Genomic DNA, 17226 nt, shown 5'->3' with positions numbered 1-17226 from the left:
CCCTGTGGGCAGACAAAAAGTCAAATTTACAAAAAAAATATACCAAATAATAGGTAAAGACATTAAGCATCTATAAAAAAAAATTATATTCATATATTCATTTTTGAAAAAGTTATGACAGTTTTTAGTAAAAAAAATTGAATAAATTTCGAAAATTAGCGATTTTTAAATTTGTAATTTTTTTGGAGGTTTCCCCCATTTACGGGGAACGAGGGAAATTTTTTCAATTTTGAAGGGTAATGTCTTCGACTAGATACGATTTGTGATCTTTTGACGTATCGTTGAAAGAAATCCGTTCGGTGAGAGCTGAGAAAAAGTGGTAACAGACACAAAAAAAAAAAAAAACACATCATAGTAAAACCAATACCTTCTCAGCTTCGCATCGAAGCTAAAATTAACATTTTACTTAACTTAACTTTTTAAAGTTTTCCTGAAATACTGACACTTTTATATATACCTTAAATCAAAGCTTATATAATGTATTTTATTATGAAAAAAAAAAATAATTCGAACTTTATTTTGTCTTTATGGTGAAAATAGCAACCATATGCTATTTTCGTGTTAAAATTCTCAATTTTATTTTTACAATTTTAATTTAAAAATGCTATAACTTTTTGAAAAATGTATGGCTCAATACAATTTTTTTATGAAAAATAATATTTATATACCTCTTTTATTCGATATACTTCTTTTTTAAATAACACCATTTTCCTTTATATAATTATATATTATAAATATATATAGATATTTAAAGCTTATGTAATATACTTCATTATGAAAAAATAAATTTTGGATTTTATTTTATTTTCATGGTGAAAACGGACATCAAAGTTAATAAAAAAAAAAATACGATTTTTGTAAAAAAATTGTTATTATCTCTTTCTCATTAGTTAATTTATAATAGTTCATAATGTAATTTTTGTTTTTAAACACATTAAAACCCAGTTTTATTTTTACTTTTTATCTATCCTCTAGGGCTGTAATTTAGTATTGCATCCTCCTGTAAAAAATAATTCTATTTTTTTTCAAATCAATGCATTATTTGTTATTTAAGTTCCTTTTAAATTATTTAGACTATTTTCATGGTTTAGTGACTACTTTTATAAGTTTTTTTTTATTCGCTAGCCTGGGCTCTAATTTTTTGAAATTCTACTAATTAGCTTTGTCTGAAAAAGAATATTTCTAGTTTCTATTGATATTTGGTATTTAAGTACAATACTTATGTTGGCCAAAATTATAACTTCTCGTGTATTGAATAAAGAATCGTAATTTTAGTGTGATGCATAAATTTGTATACATATGGAAGAAATTTGTTTCAAAAAGAATGGGTTCCTGGAACGAGTTCTTTTCATAGAGACGAAGCTAGGATCTACAAAAGAAATTTAAAGGAATTTCCTTTAAAAATTAAGAAAAAAGAAACGTGAACAAAAAATTATAAAGAGGTACATGATTAAATTTTACAAAACCCTATTGAAATTTTTTTTTTTGGACTTCAATTATTAATTAGTTTGATTTTATTAACATTAAAAGTTTACCAATGTAATTAAAGGATAAATACAATTTTCAGCTTTAATATTTTCAATGAGTGTATTTTGTCATTAATACTTTTCGATTAAAGTATTGTTAGATTAAAATAATATTCGGCTGAAATACTATATGATAAAAATAAATAAGGTTCGATTAATTTATTTTTCGGCTAAAATGATAAGCGTAGTCGATTCCTAATATTAATTAAAATGAATAATAATTCCTGAGTTTTTTTTTTAATTTTTAATTTATACAAAATTTACGGAATGAAATTTTATTTAAAACTATTAATAGATTAATAATTAGTTAGAATAATTATTTATGAAACCTAATCAATTTGAGAAATTTTAATGCTAAATTATAATGGTCTTATTTATCCCATTTATCACTATTTCAATAAAGGATTATTTTTGAGGCAGTACAATTTTTTGTTATTGGTCATTAATAACGTAAGTGTCACGATAACAAGTGTGTGGGATTATTGATATTCTCGATTTATTGTAGTTTTATAATTTTAAAGCGATTTTATTGGACATTGTGAGTTAAATTAAAAATATAATAAAGTTAAAAAAATGTTTGTCATCAACTTACTTATATATATATTGTATTACAAATTCAATATTATGTGACAAAAATGTTTAATCCAATGAATAATGAGTATGCAAGTTTTCAATAATTAAACGAACATTAGTCATGAACTTTTAGTATAAAAAAAATATAACGAATTAATAACTTAAGCATGTTCATAAACAGCGTTTATGTTGTTTTTTAGACAGGTATATTAATCAAAGGCTATTTTACATTCATATAAAGTACTATTAACTAAACTACAGTAAAATTTATTATTTCTATTCTATTCTTTACTGTGAAAAACATGGTCTTTTTCTAATCATTTTTAATTAAGTATTATTGGTCCGGATAATACATTATTCAGAAATTAGTGGCTAATGATCAGGCTAATAAACTATCTTAAATTGATTAATTATTTGATAATGTGCTTCGAAAACAAAAGAATTAACTATTATTAACTACTAGAATAAACAATTAAGTCAGTGTATCAAACTCAGATAAATGATCCTTTCTCGAAATAAGATATCTATATTATATATTTAAGACGTAAATGTATTTATTAAATAAATTAATCCTTACTATATTTGTATATACATATATTTTCAAATAAAATTGAAATTTGAATAAATTGTTTAATACTTAGGAGTTAGAGATATTTGAACTAATTATTTAAGAAAATCTCATATTTTATTAAATCCCACTTTATGTAAAAAAAAGAAAAAAGATAAATACGTCAATTAAATTTGTTTTATGATCGAAGAGTCAAAATTTTTTGTTTTATGCAATGATAATAATGATTGTAGTTTAAGAGTAGAAAACATTAAGTATATTTTTCATTTAATTGTTTCGTTGAAATAAACAAAAAATAGACCATGGTAGATGTAAATTAAAAACCTTTTTTTTCGTTGTAATTTGGTTTTGGTGAATAATTTATATCATGCATTTAAAAAAGGACACGTGACTAAATTCATTAAAATTTTTATGTAAAAATATACTTGGGAATTTCAGTAGAATACCTGTAAAATAGTTAAAGTATCTACTATAATTTAAATGAATATATAAATTTATTTAAATAAATCCGAGAAATGATTTTAGGAATAATTAAAAATTTTCATACTAGAAAATTAAGCAATCTTTGCTCCTTTTACAATTTTAAAAAAGAATCGAACCTTTTATAGCTTATACTATTTAATACAGTCAGTATTAGAAATTTTGAATACGATACACTTAAGTTCTAATAAAAATATAGCCTATTAGAGAAATTTAATTAAAATACTATTAATATGTGTTTTATTCAAATAAAAATTATTTCTAAGCTTATAAAATGATTTCGAGTCTATAGTTTAGTAAAAATAATATTTAATAATATAAATTTTACATCACAAAATTCGGCATAGGTACCTACTATAGACTATAGGGTCGAGTGCATAGGTGTATCAGCGTTTAGCATTGACAGTAGTGGTTACATTGCTTCGGAAGTATGTGCTATTATATATGCTACTTTTGTGACTATTGAGTTTTTTTTTTTTAGTTTAAAATTGATATTTTAAATATATTATTAAATTAATAAATCTTATGTAATGTTGGTTAAAAATATATGTTTCCATTTAAAATTTTAATTTGGTTACAATTTTAAAGAATAGGATCAAATTTTTTTTTAAATATTAAAACGTTGGATAATATTATTATAAATTTAATAACGTTTTATATTTTTAAAGTTATTGCTTGAGCCATAGTTAAATAAGCACCTTTATAATAATTTATTGTAGAAAGTGTGCAAATTAAATACATCGATAATAAACATGTGTTGATTGTTATAAGTTCCTTTTATTGATATTGTGGAAAGTCGGATAAAACTATTGACATTTTACTGTGAAGTTACTGTGTAAGTAAGTAATATATATATATATTAATTTAATTGTGTTATAATATTAAACATAATTTTGATGTATATACTATATTTAAATTCAACATTAAAAATTGACATAACGTAAGGGCTATCTATGTTAAAAATTAAGGATTCTATAAACAAGGATAAAACATTGGCGAGTTTCCAGTTTAAAAAATTACTTATCTTTTCAGTTCATTAATTTCCTTTGTTTAAGCAAATATGCTCTGAAATAATAAATATCTATTATAAAATTTCTTTTGATATTTACTCAATAAATTATCAAATATACTAAATTGAGTATCATGCTTATTGAGTAAAATTTTCCTACAGTTCGTTTCTGATTGTTACTATAAAAAAATATTATTCATTAGTTTAATTTTACTCTCGGACATAAAGAAACAATAATTATTTTTTAATTTTTGAGTTTAAATGATATTATTTATTATTTAATAAAATAAATTTCCAGTAGTAATTAAAATAAAAATAGATGATAATAAAAATAAAAAATATTAAAATATTAAAATATTAAAATAAAAAAGTAGTTATAACATATTAAATTACATAATTTTTTTAAAACTATTTGAATTAGAAAAAATAATTATATTTTGCAAGTAATTTGAGAATTCATTTCCAACTATATTTTAACTTTAATTGTCAATATCAGCCCGAAATACAAAGGGAATTTTATTTTAATATATAGATTACACTTTGATAGCAACACATTTTAGGTATATAAATTATGATTAAAACCATCTTTGCTTTTTGCATCAATTAGTAATAATTACTAAGTATAATTATTATACTTTAAATGTATTTCTATGAAAATCGACAAATATTCTAACTATAGATCATATTAAATTTTTTTTAGTATTACATCTCAATATTGATAATGATATCAACAATTGTTGATAAATTTGATAGTTATTCTAACTTAAACTGAATATAAATGTTAATAAAAATTTTGGAAATAGTTTTCCTAAGATACACGAGTGTTTCTTTGTATGCTGTTACTTCAACTATATACACACACTAAAAAAACTCATTTTTAAAATCAACAAATTTTTCATTAAAATATGTCAAATATTTTTGTTGGATAAATAGTAATTTTTTTTTTTAATTGAACAGTTTTTTTAATAATGATTTAACAAAATATTTGTTAATTTGATTAATTCTTTTTTATTTTAACAAAATAGTAGTAAATTAAAAAAAAATGTATGGTTTATTTAATAGAAAGTTTATTGAACGTTTCTCGATAACGCATTTGTTGATTTTACTGGAGAATATTTTTCAGTTTATATCGTTAATTTTATATTTATTATAGTTTTATTAGTAAACACGATTTAAGTGTTTAATGAAGTTAAAACCCTGTCAATACAAAAAATACACACGTTTAATAAAATACCATACATTTACCATACTTTTGAATTGGTGATGATTTAAAATATAACAAAATAATCTCTATCATAGTGACAATTTCTTTTTGTAGGCTTTTAAACAGTGTATTACTTAAAGTTGTAATATTAAAATATAATAGATCAGTATTTGGAAAGTGGCATATTAAAATTTAGTTCAGCAAAACTAGTCAAAAACTGATTCTTTGTAAAATGAGAATCTGCTCTAGGCGTATATTTGTGGTCATATTATACGTTATGTTTTACGTTTCATTAAATTAAACGGAAACCTGCTCAAGACTAAATTTTTCTTTTGATCTTTAGCATACCATTTTAAACAGATTTATTATATTAATTAAGTCTCATAAAATTATTACTTTACAAAAGGTTAGTGAGAAACCACAATACTTAATAATTTTCCAGGATACACCAATTCTATTTACGAAAATTGGCTGGCATTAACCAACCTGTTTAAAACCTCGTTGAAAAAAAAATAATTATAAATTAATTCAAACTTAAATTAAACTATTAACCAACAACGATGTTAACTGCTGAACATAAATTATAAAATTTGATTATATTAAAAAGTAAACATGAACAATATAGTGAATGTAAATTAATTAAGGATAAAAATTAAATAAAAAGGCAAACCGTAATGTGTTCATTTAAGTATAAATACTAAATATATTAATAAAATTAAACGCTTATTTTGGAGTATATAAAAGATATACTAAAATCATAATTTATATTTTATATTATATATTTTAATAAGAATAACTGATTTATTTACATTATCGCTTCAAAGTGTTAAATTGATTATGAATAATTTTTTTGTACGCTTACCATTTTATTGTCAATTTATATTTCATTGTATTTGTAGTATTCATATTGTCACTAAATAATAGAAAATTCAAAAGAACTGTGTGTGGACTAGTAATTTTATTTTCACGTAAATGTCGAACCAACAGTTTAGTGCGGCAACTGACACCTGAACGGACCGACCGATGATAAGCATTTTTCACATCTTGTTGACGTTACGCCGTTGCCGAAGCTTCGGTGAGTAATAATACTTGCGCAAAACGCTCAGTGTGTTGCCTGCTGCTGCCACTATTTCGGCAATTAAAATTGCAACTAGAAGCATATATTTATGATTTTATTGTAATATTTAGAGAATATATTGGAAAATGTTTATTATATATAATCACTATATTTATCATGAAAATATAAAATAGAAAAAATTACTGTATATCATTATTATAACACTCATAATTCATTATAAAAATATAAATATAATAATAGACGTTTTATTCACAAATTGAATGATTTACCGACAGCAAAAAATAATATTAATAAAATAATACTGCAGAAAGTTCAATAAAAAATAATTCATCTATACACTATGAGTTACATCTAATTACAATAAAAATTTCACGAGATACATCTTACTGCATTTATTAGTACACTAGATTTGTTTGAAAATGTTTGTGATTAAAGATTCTAAAAAATTATTTTAAATTTGTCTATTTTTATTATTATAAGTACTCAAATTAAATTCATAAAACATACGTATATTTTATGAATTCAATATTATGTTTAAATATGTATTTATTATTATGCAAATTTATGTAATTTTTTCCAAACACAATTTTTTATAAATACTAATACTTATTTTGACAATCATTAGATAAAAATTTGTTAAATAACCTAAAAATATAAGATTATTTTTATGTATATTTTAATAATTATTATAATATTTTAAGGGTGATGTTATAGTAATTACTATATTAGTATTTTTTATTTAAAACTGAATTTCTTACCTCAGTGATAAATAAATATCAACTATATGTATTTATCTGAAATTTTCATTTCTTTTACCATGGTAATGTTTTACTATTAACATTTTGACAATTAAAAGAATATATGTTAAAAAAAGTTTATATGTATATTTTTATAATTCAATAACATTTAAAGTACCTATTAACATGTTTTTTTTTAACAATTGACTAGGAATTAAAATGAATATGCTGACCTTACTTTAATAATTGTATAAATTGCAAAATGAAAATAATGATGTACCTAAACATTATTTTAGTTGGTGTTTCTATAGCTTGGTTTATATTCATTAAAAAAGTAACGCAGACTTTTATTAACCATGTAAATTTATACATTTTCCGTGCAATTAACAAATGTAATGATTTCAAATTATGATTTGATCAAAGTTATGGAGAAATTTAAGAATTAAAACCATTAGCACAAATAAGAGGGATTCTGGAAATTGTATCTTCTCCCAAAATTAAAGTGATTCTTTAATTATTATAGTGGATGACTATTTTTTTCTCGTCATGTTTATTTTGGGTACCTTTTTTGAAATGCTATAACCTCTATCAAAAAAAGTTTCTAGTTGCACCTTTAGTATAGACCTTTTTTTAGTGAAATATGTATTTAATTATTATTAAATTATCTAAATGCTATTTTCTTGACGTTATTATGTGTTTTTAGTTGTTTGAATATTGAAATAAAAATTATTAGATAAACATTTGTAATAAATTAATTATGAAATCTAGATAAATGTTTAAATATTATATGATAAACTCATAACGTTAAAAAAAAATTTACATTGTTAATAGTTTTCCATATTTTTATTAAATTTTCATTAGAAAAATAGTTTAAACAACTAGATGTGGTAAGCTATAATGTTTTTGAATAAATAATTTTCATGCATAGAGACTAAAAGCAGAACTAGTAGTACTTTGTTGAAGTATTATGATGGTAGTCATCGTTAACAGTTGTTCATGTTAGGCATAACAGTACATAAGTACCGTGTCATAGGAGACTTGTGAAGTGATGGGAGTAGCCGCCTGCTTGTTTTGTTGACATAAAATGTAATACTTGTAGATGTTACATAAATACTACTTATATAATATATAAGTAGTACACACTTATATATATATATGAGTGTGTACGTACATATAATGGAAGAATAAGCTTCGTCCCTTCTGTTATGATTTTTAGGATTTATGACCGGTTCATGAATAAACTAAACGTATACCCAAAACTTAAGCTACCTCACTTTGATAAATTTCTATAGACATTTATTAAATTATGGTAGAAAAAATTACCACGAGAGTCAGCTTTGTTTCAAACTTGAAAATCTCAAAAAGCAGGTTTGTTCAGTGATGTATATTTAGGGCGAAGTAAAAACAAATAGTTCTTAACTTCATTTAAAATAAAGCTACTTATTAAAATAGGTATGCAAATAGAATAAAATGATGGAAATGTAGGGTAATTATTAATCTAACACGAATGCCTAACATAAAAAAGCTTATAGTTCTATAAATTTAAGCAACAAGCTTAAAGATAGAATTAAATATATGATAAATTATTTGCTCAAAAGTATAATATTCTTCTTAATACTTTAGACTTTTATTTTTTAACTTATTATTTTAGTTTTATATTTTTAAATATTAAATTTGACTCTGTTAAAAAGTTTATAAATTACAGTTTTTTATGGTTTAAGTTTTATAATGATGGAACTTTTTGTTTCACCATGCTCGTTTTTATTTGTTGAAAACGTATTTTTAAAACAAATGTAACTTTAATACAAAGACAAATTGGTCATTTTCGTATTAACTATTTCCTTTTTGCCTTTAAGTTCTAAGAATTTCGACTAATAATTGTATTAATATTTATCATATTATAATTCATAATAAAAAGTTTGTAATTTATAGATGCTATACAAAAAATTATTTGATTTTATAAGCTTAAAGACTTTAAATTGTACTAGTCATAAACCTTAAGATTGGTGACTAGTAAGAAAATACTAATATAATTGTTTTTCTATTTTCTTTCTCATAATGAATTAAAACTAGCTAAAATGTTTGGTTACCTTACATGGAAAAATAGAAAGTTCCACGAATTTCTGATGGCAAACATAGTGACACTTAAATTAAGATAGTATATCTACAAAAAAAGTATATAATAGGAAAACTTGGCTTTTTCAACTTAACTATACTGAGTACTGATAAAAACTAAGAATTAAATTGTTTTAACATTTTAACAATTTTGACAATAATTTAAGATTTTTTTTAATGCATTTATAATATTATAGCTAATTGGGTAAATAAAAGTTTTTAAAATTGCATCAATTAATCTTTATTTTTTTATACTTCATGACTTTCAATTTTTGTTTTTTTTTTTGTATTTTCATCATCTATCTTTACTGTCATAGGTTATTTATTTATCGTTAAGTATTATTAAGAGGTCGTGGAAGATGTCATACCTTCCTTCAGTATTCAAAAGTTTATAAAAAGTCTTATAATAGTGTAAAAAAACTGTTTTTGTATGTAGGAACATGTGAAAAAAGTGAAACTCCTATTATTTAGAACGGATATTAATGTAAATCATTGATTTCTTCTTTTAAACTTATATAATATTCTTCCATTCCAGTAAAAACAACAACTTTTATAAAAATAACTTCGCATTGATGCTTAAAATACAAAATAATTAAAGTCTGTAATAGTGGACGCCTCTGCTATGTTATAAAATGTATTTATTTTGAATATTCAGTATATAATGATGAAAATATAAAAATATTGCATAAAGTTATATTGTAAATCTTAAATTACAAAATGAAAAAAAAAAAACAACTTTTAAATAATTTTATTCCATCAACGATAATTCTCAAAGCTATAAGCAAAAATATTATCACCAGATAAATGGGAAAATAGATTATTTATTATCAAAACATTTTTACATGTAAGTAGTATTTAAAAAACAATATATTTATTTAATGTTTTGTGGCCCATAATTAATCGTAAAATTGTATATTAACTATTAAAAAATTGCTATATAAATATATAAATGTTATATTTTTTAAATAGAATCACCAATAACGACCCAAGTAAGGATTGTTCGTATAAACTTTGAAAATATTTGCAATTTTTTTCTGCTTTTTTTCAATATAATATATTATACATAACTTCATATTCAAATTTTATACAATGTTGAACATTTTTGACTTTTTTTTCGATTTTTAATTTCTGGTTTATTAATATTTTTAATCAATTATTATATAAATTAAATTATTAAAAATGTTCAAATGCTTAAGAGATAGAAATTAGTTTCTGATGAAATAGTTTGTGAGCTAAATTCTTTTTAATACTAATATAGTAGATATGCAATTTGGATGAGCTATTATGCTCACACATGGTCTTTTATAATTCAGATTAAATTTTATTTATTTATTCTAAATATTTTAATGTTTCAAACATTTAAACGTTTTGCACCTTTGGCAGTGCTATGACGTAAAAGTGTATTGCCATAGGCTAATATTGTTATTCACATTTCTTTAGTTGTATCCCAGATGAAAACAATTTTTTTAAATATAATTTATATATTTTGATATTAGAAGTGATAAATTTATTTTTGCCGATTGAATAATTTTTTTTAATTGTATGACCTTTTTTTAATTATTATTTTTTTTGTAGTATTCTCTTCTATTAAAAAATGGCCGACTATAACTATTAAATTTTGACAAGTAGGCCGGTGTTACACCCCTCATAACCACCTCTTGGGACGATCCTATTCAATTTCATTTCATTATGTTTACTGTGCTTATACGTATTTAATTAAATTTTTTTAATTATCGAATTAGTCTTACTGTAAAATTTATAATAAATGTTTTCATTTTAATGTAATATTAGATGAACTTGAAATTTCATCATTCAATTTTTAAGGTATTAAAAATAATCTAGGATAGTTAATTCTAATTACGTCAACATTTATTTATATTAAAAATAAGGTAGGTGTTATATTGGTTTTATAGATTTGATAAATTATATGTATTATTTATTCTGAATTATAAAAAAAGTTATTATAATTTATAAATTTAAAGTATGTCATAATTTATTTATTGATTTGCTCATTTTATTAACTATTAATAATCAACTATTTTTAGATATAATAATAGACAAAAGATTTTTGATTTAGTAATTTTTGTGTTAGTACATTAAAAAACTAAATTTTGATTTTTGTAAATTAATTCCGTTGTTTATAATTTTTCTCAATAATATAACCTAAATAAAATTTTATGATTTTTTTCACTGACAGACGATAGCAATATAATTTTCTTTTGTACTTCATTTTCGATTCCATTCGCCAAAAAGAAATTTGTCAATTTTGACTCAAAAATGGTAATATCCATTCCGGTTCAAATGTACCCGAAGTATCAATAACTTGATTAAAACTCACCGTTGGTTTCGTATAATTCATTTTGGATCAATATGGCAATTTTCACTGCACTTTTTTTTTTTTATAAAAATTTATGATATATATTTAATAGTTATTAAAATCACTTATTTAGATAGTATGATCTAAGAAACGTTTTCCTTGTCGTCAATTTGTTGTGTTTATCGTATGAAAGACAACATCACATAGTTCAATGGAAAAAAAAGTCTTTATTGAGAAACAATATAATTGTTAATGATGTGTGTGTGCTGGTGATCGCACTCGCGAGTAGTGGACAATCCCCACTACTAATATATATAATATTTATCAATATGTAACAGTATATTTCTAAATTCATTTCAGATGACTGTAAATATAGTTAACTAGAGTTCTAAAATTCAGGACAAGATTAAGACATGTAAGTTCTGTAAAGATCCTTAAATAAAAATGTTTGCTAAAAAAAGGGTAATTTGCTTATTTTCTACTAATTAAGGCCATAAACTTTGAGATAAGCTTTTTAAATCAATTGAACCCTCTGTCTCCCCTGACCCGATCTTAAAATACACTTTTTAAAACAATTGAAAACTTTATCGGTCTTAAAAAAAAACAGAAAAAAATGAATTTACCACGATCTTGGTTTCTTTTTATTTATAAAAACAAATAGTGTCTGAAACAAACTAATGCATTCTCGTGTAACAGATTATTTTAACATTTATAATGTTTATAGCTCTTGATTAAGTATTGTTCAATCTGGTAATTATTGTTATAAGAAAAACAGATAACTTAAAAGAGAGTTTTATGAAAGACATTTCAATACAAATCTGTAATTAGAATTTGAGAAACATGATAGTGTTTTTTAACTGATCGATACATTTTGTTTGCATGAAATATCTTAATTTATATTTAAGTAATAATAAATCAATCACCTTAAATTTTCTAAAAAAATTACTATTTTTTTTTAGCAATTTGAAGTGTTTTTTCTATGCGTATAACTATGGAGTACCCACATAGTAACTATAGAGTACTGATTAATTTTATATTATTATTGATTGAAAATGACCCACAGTGGTCTGAGAACGAATTTTAAGCACTCATAATTCCTTTTTCAAATGTACTCAAAATATTAAAATAATTATAACAACATGATTCTAATACGCTGCTTAGTCAAGATATAAAATTTCAAGCTCACATGGTCATTATTTATAGATTTTTGAAGTATAAATAATATTATATTATGGTTATTTTAACTTAAAAAAAGTCTTTAGTTGTCATTTTTTACCAAGTTCAACATCTTTTTCTTTGAAATTTCAAAGATTATAGATAAAAAAAACTTTACTATACTAGAAATGTTTGGGGTATACTACTAATGAAGTTTTATGCTGCTATTAGTAACAAGTGATCCTCACATACCATTAAAACATTTTTTAGCTTCAATGCGAAGGGTTTTTATGATAGTGATTTTAATCACTGTCAGATTTCATCTATACTGTACCCAACTATACCACGTTCCCACTGTCTTTTTTTTCAATAAGGAGAATACATAACTTTTCATGGATGTGAAAAAATTATAAGATAATTAGACAATGATACCATAAATAACTTACATAATTCAATAACAGGAATCGGATTAATGAATGTTAATTTTAAATAAAAAAATGTACAAATTGGTATTATCTTATTAGTCTTATACATAGTTATTTTTGTCCATCGCTGAAAAAATTTATATTTTTTGAGTACACTTTAAAGTGGGACTTGTTAGCCCCTAAAAATTCGCTTTCCGTTTGATCTAAGCATTTGAATTTATTTTTAATATAATATCAGGTTGCAATATAGGTACCCCTATATTGCAGCTTTTCTTTATTAATTTACAAATTAACGGATTAAAATCAGGAGGATGAAAAAAAAAACATTTACCATAAAATGAACAGCAAAAAGATTACATTAATTACCTATTTAAAAATTAATTTTATAAATGGTAAATGAAATTAAAAAACTTTTTAAAATATTAAAAATATTTTTTGTTCAAAAGTGATTTAACATTATTTGAAGTCTGGTAAAAAATATTGAATTTTATAAGCTTTCATTATTCTTAATTTGTCCGTTAGTCAAAATCTATAGAAAAAATAATAGCTTTAATAATATTCTATATAATTTTTTCTTAAATTATACAGTCTTAGAAGAAATGATATTAATATAAGGGGTATATCATCCCAATCGAGATTATTATTTACATACAAGTTTAAATATACAAATAGTTTTGAAAAGTTATAAAAGTAACACTCAAAGTATAGCGTTCTTAATCATAAAGTTTTTAATTTTATTCGGAATAATGAATTATTGTTTGTTTGTAATTCTTTTGAAGCTTTCAATTACACAAATTTTGTTGAGTTTAGTTTTAATTAAGTTTTGTGATGAATCTAAGATGATAATTTACTGGTATTTATTGTATACGTTTTGATTAACGCGATGACTACTTTGCTATTATACGTGATGGTTAATCATATTTTTGTAACGATTTTTTCGGTGAAATATAATTCCAACAGTTATAATTTGAGCTAAATTAGAAGATTAGTAGTCTATATGAATAATTTTTAGTTTTTGAACCTTTATTGTTCTATTTTTGTTTACAATGAAACTTCATAATGTAAAAATGTAAACCACAAACTGAACTACAATTTAGGGTTCGTTTTAGTTAAGTCAACACTTAAACCGCGGTTTAATTGGGTATTTATGTTTAAACATAGTTTAATTTATGCTAAATACAAGTACAACTGACCTTAAGTATAATAGCTTTATAATCAATTATTATTTCAAAACAGAAACTTAAAACGTGTCTATTCCTTATTTTATCTCATTATATAATAAATTTAGTGTTTAGAAGCTTTTCATAATAAATGATTAGTTTAAAGATTTCCATTAAATTTGGTATTTGAACATATAGGTGAATCGTTTTATGCCTCGAGAAAAAATAATTTATTAATAAAATGATATTGAATAATGTATCATATTTAATCCCTTATAAAAATGTTCATTTTTAATTCACTATTTTTGCTGATAATTGATACATATTTGAACCATTAAATATTATACAATACGATTATCTTAATGCTCATTTCTTTTAAAATAATTATTATGTTAAAGAAAATTGTTTTGGTATTTTTTAATTTTATATTTTCTCGATTCATTAGTTATTAATTACTTTTTTAATTCATCCCTTATACCCTGTAAGGAAGTCGACTTTATTTTTTTAATGAAACATACACAATTAAAGATCTTATAAAATAAAAAATGATCCAATTAAAGAAATTACTGGTCCAGTTATAACTTTTTATTGTTTTTTTCAGAAGGTATTACCATTTAAAACATTTTTAGCTTTAAATGTCAGTTCAAGTAACAATTCGTGTAATAAAACTTCAATCAGTTAGAAATCATTGTTGAGAAGACTAAAGGAATGTTGGTCACTTTCGTAAAGACACACATATCTCAGTAAATTAAATTCCAATAATCCTTGTTTAAACATCAAATAAAATATATTGGCTACATTTTTTTTAAGTCAAATAACATAAATAAATAGTTTATATAAAAACTAAAAAAACAGGCCTTGAATCGATATTATTTATTTTGTTTTACAATTAAAACGTTAACAGTAATGTTATTATTGTTAAAATTATAACCTTATACGTTTTAAACATAAAAGTAAAAAACCCAGCACAGTAAGAACGCTGCATAGTTGGGACAAGTATAAATGATATCTAATAGTGATAACGTCTTAATCATAAACGCTTTGAGGTAAATCTGTAAAAGTTTTTAATAATTGATATACTTGTAACTTAACTTAATAAGATTTTAATAAAAAGCATATTAAAAGAATGGTTGTTGTCTCCAGTATTACTCATGTAAATATCATTAAAATTAGTGTTTGCAGAAAAAAAAGTTGAAAATGGCTTTTTTACTGTAGTATAATTTTGTAATATTTTTCTAAATTTATAAAATTGAGAGGCTTATTTTAATTTTTGACGTCACTAGGTTCAACTAAAATCAAATTGGGTTTTTTGGCGCATAGGTTAACAAAATCGGTCCAGTAGAGCTGAACATTTTCATTGACTGACATAAAAAGAAAAACGGACATCATGATAAAACTAATACCTTCTTAACTTCGCATCGAAGCTAAAAGAGTCAATAAGAAGTGTAATTAAGTGTAATTAATTGTTTTTCGTTAGATAACATCAAAGACACAAGTCAATATATAATGTCATTAAGTTTAGTAAATTTACATTGAAATTTTATTTAACTTCTTGTCTGGCAAAATGTAATTGAAAAGTATTCCTCTAACTGAGAATAATATAATTTAAAGGACTATAAAAAAAACATCAAAATGAATTTTGTATTTAAAATTTGTCCTGCAAAATTTTAATTAAAGTACTGTCATCAACGACTGTTAATATTTCTTTAAAAGTATGTACCGATTTACTAATAAATTTAAATACAAAAGTTTTAGAGTTATAATAAAAAACTTTTTAAATGTTGCAATAGTTGACAGATATTGAGGCTGTCACTTAGCGATAGATGATTGAAGGAAGAGAGAGTCGGTTTTAGTATTTGGATTCTTCTGTGAAATCCTACGGACAATAGCACTTCTGATTCCCACCGCTGTAGCATTTTATATTTGGTTTAGGGCGTTTAGTAAAACGCATTTATGTAAAATCTCTGAGTACTACTCAGTATTCAGTACGTCTCTTTTCGTTATCATGTCACCAGTAGAGCTTTTGATACCTGTTTAACTCATTTTTTCGGTATTAAATGAAAATCGAGGTGTACAGAATCTATTGAAATTGACGACAGATGAATGTACTACGTGTATGAGTAAAACTGTTGTTAGTAAAAACTGTTCGATTGTCCTTTTTGCAATATCAAAAAATTACGTATTTGTTATTTTATTAAGTACACATTAAATATCTAACATAAAATTCGGTTGTGTTTATTATTCCCCCCCAATAAAATACAATTTTTTTTTTTCAGCAACTCTTCTATATTATTTTTATTATTAACCGTTAATCATAAGACAATTGATTACCAGAAGTGTTTATTTATTTTTTGTCGGGTTACTCATTCAAGGGGTTATGGTGTACGGTAATTTTATATTGAGCCCAGTGATTAAGCACTTTTATTGATTATCCGCGGATGCCGAAGGGTTTGGGATCCCTATTCATCTGTTATCCGGTCGCACATGATAACAACGCAGCGGACATGGAGTGAGAATCAATGAATGCTTTTTTCTAAACAAAAAATAAACAACGCCGTGTCAATAGGTTTATCGCTTGTGTAATAATTTATAACCGGGTTAAAGGTTATACCATAACGCCTGTTTTGTAACACCTACCCCTTAGATAATAGCCTACCTATCGTGCAGCACATACGACGGGAACAATATTGTTGAATAATTGAGAAGATTTCCACTACTAATCTTATGGCCGTGCCAAATCGTGTATCGCGATCGTACAAAATAAAAGAAACAAAATAGAAACGGAATTAATATCCTCAAAGACGCCTTTTTAGGGTCGATCATAAAATCATCAGACACAGTTTTAAGTAGTACGCCAGTCCTTACAGATCATAAACCCA

General features: G+C 23.3%; 1 protein-coding gene across 3 annotated transcripts in view; it reads right to left on the bottom strand.

Annotated features, from left to right (window-relative positions):
- LOC126901457 (RYamide receptor-like) overlaps positions 1 to 6445 on the bottom strand; it is a 46262-nt gene extending 39817 nt beyond the window's left edge. Inside the window, exon 1 of one of the 3 annotated variants that reach the window (XM_050677903.1) lies at positions 6223 to 6445. The gene's annotated coding sequence lies outside the window, so the exon portion shown is untranslated. The remainder of the gene's footprint in view (positions 1 to 6222) is intronic. The other 2 variants (XM_050677901.1, XM_050677902.1) reach the window with 2 other exon arrangements.
- Positions 6446 to 17226: the final 10781 nt, after the last annotated feature.

The sequence above is a fragment of the Daktulosphaira vitifoliae genome, unplaced genomic scaffold (genome assembly GCF_025091365.1).
Source record: "Daktulosphaira vitifoliae isolate Bord-2020 unplaced genomic scaffold, ASM2509136v1 Scaffold_3, whole genome shotgun sequence".
NCBI classification, from domain to species: domain Eukaryota; kingdom Metazoa; phylum Arthropoda; class Insecta; order Hemiptera; family Phylloxeridae; genus Daktulosphaira; species Daktulosphaira vitifoliae.
Note: the sequence above shows the minus strand (reverse complement) of the source record. Positions and strands in the feature narration are given on the sequence as shown.